Consider the following 4,085-nt stretch of genomic DNA (forward strand, 5'->3'; position numbering starts at 1 on the left):
TTTTCTTGCAAACTATTACATCAATAGAAATGTACAAACACACATCAAGAAAAATGTGAATAAGGATATTAAATAAAAAAGTGTTCACCCACCAGTGCATAGTTTAATATCAGGTAGAGAGTGTGCTTGCTTGATTGCAAAGTAAATTTTAAAGGGAAATAATTGTGCTCATTGGTAATGTAACTATTTAATCACCATTATTATAAACAATTGCTAATACTGATGAGTGTACTTCTGAGCAATTGTTTGAATTTGCTAGAAAATACAACTTTTTCTCGGAAATACATTTAAATTTTACCTGAGGGTCTATTTTTTTTAAATCAAAATAACACACCAAGACGTGGATGAAAGCCTGTTTTCAAATGTCTCTCCAAACTCAGTTGTAATCCAGAAATAAGTATTTTCCTGTGAAAATACAAACTATCAAATGTTTGCACCACCTGTGTCAGAAACTAGATAATGCTATTCATTTTACCACTAATAAATGGCCATCTTATAAGATAGTTCTTTATAGTTTTGCTGTGAGAATAATTTTATAACACTATCAGGCAAACAAAATTTTTCATCCTTTTAAGAATTTTAAATTCCTCCTTTCATCTTATTTTCAGCATATTTAGATATAATTATACTTTGTCCTCAATCTATATCAGATCACTTTAGTCCTTCCTTCAAGTTAAAAGGGTTCTTATTCTTTGTATTTAACACTGATCTTGGAAAGCAAGAAATACATGAAAATCACCAAAAAATCTTTAATGGTTTTAGTTTGTTAATCACTGAAATATATTTCTATTTGCCACCCACCCCTCACTGAAGCACTAACTTTTACATATGGCAGGAGTAAATCATTTTGAACATCTGTAGAACACAAATTCTAATAATGAGGGAAAACCATGTTAATCACTTCTTTTTTCAAATTTGCATCATAAATTTTATTCCTGATGAGGGACCAATTCCTTCTGTCCCCCAAATGAATCACATCTGCCCTGGTGAGACTAAGGAAACTCTCCCACTATGTCCAGGGAAGGAGTGAGAAAGACAGGTGCTGGGGACAGGGAAGGCTTTGCAATTCCCCAACCTCTTTCCCTTCTCAACAGAGGATAGCTGCTCTTTGCTATTATTCCTCTCATCCACTAAATCCCTTTAGGAAAAAAAGGCATCACTTTTTTAAAAAAACAAAACACCTCAAGTATTGGGGGTCATAAGGTTATGGGGAACCAATAGAAAAGGGAGGGAAAAGGAACAGTGGTAATCGCTGCTTCTGCTGTAGGGCTTCCTTCCTTGCTGCATCCTGTAGGAACTGTGTGTTCACTTCGTCTGCTAGCAACTGCATAAAATGGACCACTGAGTCAAGGATGAAGCAGTTCTTCACTGATAACATGTGAGGATATTTCTCAGGGTCTGTAACACTGATGTCAGTTAGTTTGATGTTGAGATACTAATCCACAGAATGGAGGGTTCCACAGATGCTCAGGTCATTCTTGAGTTCCATGACCACATCCTTGCCCCCAAAGAACTTAAAAAAGGAGTAGAAGAGCATGGTGCTGGCCCTGCATGCTACTAGCTATACTAAAAAGGGAAGGTAAATCACTTTTTATATATAATACCTATAATTATTAACTTACTGATTAGGAACAAAAGATGTATCCCATAGTTATGTGAAAAAGTTGATTTTTTTAAACATAATCATGCTATTTCATTCAGACAGTTTGAGATGAGGCTATCACAGTTTCCAGGAACTAAGACTGCCTGAAGCTGTAGCTGGTTTAAGAAAATAGACAGCCTGCTGCAGTTTGCAAAACTCCTGACTTGTGAAGCCCAGGTCATCATTTTTTGGTGTCTAGACTTAGAGCTTCTTTAACCTCACAATTTAACCTCAGGGCTCCTACACCCAAAGAAACCAGTTTCAGGGTCAGCAAAGTATTTTGGTTGTGTTTTCATCAGAACTGAGCATTGGTAGGTGGGAATGCCATGCCTCAGCCTTGGAATATATTAGAGTGGGCAGAGAGCACTTCTGCACAGCTTTTGAAGGCAACTGCCATCCAGTTGTTAACTCACTCCCTAGTCTCCTAACACACTACATTAACTTCATTCTTTACACAGGTTTCTTGTGAAGCAATGGAATGATTTTCAATTTTGTTTCTGACCTTGAAGACCCTTGGTGTTCCTGTTCCTAGGTCCCACATAAGCTACTTTTCCCCATTCATGCACGGCAGGTACAAGTCCATTGTTCACATCTATTAACTAGTCATATTGAAAAGGACTTTACATTTTCTTTAGTTCACATCTAGAACACTCCTGTCAATTTTAAGTTCTCATATTCATGCTAAGACTTTGATACATACAGGCCACGAGTGAGAAAATAGACTACATTTAACTTAATTAAATTCTTATTGTCATTCTCAAATACCAATTTTAAAGGATTTGAATGTACCTGAACTGTAAATATTTTTAAATAAAATAACCAATTCAAGTGATATATGAAGAAGAAAATATCCAAGCCTCTCATGTGTATTTCAAAAGAAATAAAATCCTCTAATGAGAGTTATTGTTGAAATTGTATTAATGTTTAGTAGTTAAGCTAAGTCATAACACACTGCAGGTCTTTCCTGTACGTCCTACATTTCTCAGCAAGAATCCGCTTTTTGCTCAACAACTTTATTCTTCATTCACAAAAGAAAAATAGTTTCACTATTGATAAGTAAATTAAAAGTTAGCTTTAGAGGAACAGTAACCATTTCACAAGTGAAATGAAGAGAGTAATTTTCTTACCTAGGTGTCAAAATAGGAGTCCCAAATCTGTCATTTACTTGCTGAAAATGCATAGTTACTTTATGAATATTCATATGTAAGATTATTACAACTCTAAAAACTAAGTTCTTTACCTCCAAAATTTGAAAAATGCTTATTTGGGCCTAGCACCATATATAAGGGATTTTTTTTTTTTTGTATTTTAGTGCCAGAAGAATGACTAGTTGAAAATGGAAAATGATTCCTACAAAGGGTGTGTGTGTGTGTGTGTGTGTGTGTGTGTGTGTGTAAACTTGTTACATTTAAAGAAAATGCTATTGACATTGATTATTATCCTCACCTGCAAGTACAGCTGAAAAGGCTATATCATTTTTTATTGGTTCTTTTTAGTTAACATAACATTAGGATTCATTTTGACATAATTATAAAAGCATAGAATATAATTTGCTCTAATTTAATCCCCTTTCTTCACCTTCTCCTTCCCCCTGTTTCCTTCCCTCTACTCTTCTGCTTTTTACTTATAGAATTTGTTAAGTTAGTGTCTTGTAGATATACATGATGGTGAAATTCACTGTGATATATCATTTATGTACATAGGAAAGTTATGTCAGATTCATTCCACTGTTCTTCCTTTATCCCATAGTTTCTCCCTCCCCTTCAATCCCCTTCATCTAGTCCATCAGTCTTTCTCCTACTTTGATGAAATCCACTCCCTATCATTTCTCTTTCTCCCCCACCCTCTCTCAACCCTCTTATTGCTTTCACATATCAAAGAAAACATTTAAACTTGGACTTTGGGGGTCTGATTTATTTCACTTAGCATGATAGTCTCCAGTTCCATCCATTTACCAGCAAATGCCATAACTTCATTCTTCTTTATGGCCAAGTAGTATTCAGCCATAAAGAAGAATGAAGTTATGGCATTTGCTTGTATATGAATGGAACTGAGACTATCATGCTAAGTGAAATAAATATTACATATATAAATGTGATATATATGTATATGTCTCATTTTCTTTATACATTCATCTGTTAAAGGCACCTAGGTTGGTTCCATAGCTTGGCTATTGTGAATTGTGCTGCTATAAACACTGATGTAACTGTATCCCTATAGTATACTGATTTTAGATTTTTTGAACATGTACCAAGGAGTGTGACTGCTGGTGATATGGTAGTTCCATTTCTACTTTACAGAATGGTTGCACTAATTTGCAGTCCCACCAGCAATGTATGAGTGAACCTTTTGCCCTACATACTCTCCAATACTTATTATTAATTGTATTATTAATAATTGCCACTCTGATGGGACTGAAACTAAATCTCAATGTGGTTCTGAT

The 4,085-nt window shown here is 35.0% G+C and overlaps 1 pseudogene across 1 annotated transcript; it reads right to left on the bottom strand.

Annotated features, from left to right (window-relative positions):
- Positions 1–1,204: 1,204 nt before the first annotated feature.
- Positions 1,205–1,537, bottom strand: LOC308655994 (U6 snRNA-associated Sm-like protein LSm2; annotated as a pseudogene). Its single transcript has one exon. The product of its transcript is annotated as a U6 snRNA-associated Sm-like protein LSm2 (transcript).
- Positions 1,538–4,085: the final 2,548 nt, after the last annotated feature.

Source organism: Spermophilus citellus, assembly GCF_964194105.1.
Source record: "Spermophilus citellus genome assembly, chromosome: 1".
NCBI classification, from domain to species: domain Eukaryota; kingdom Metazoa; phylum Chordata; class Mammalia; order Rodentia; family Sciuridae; genus Spermophilus; species Spermophilus citellus.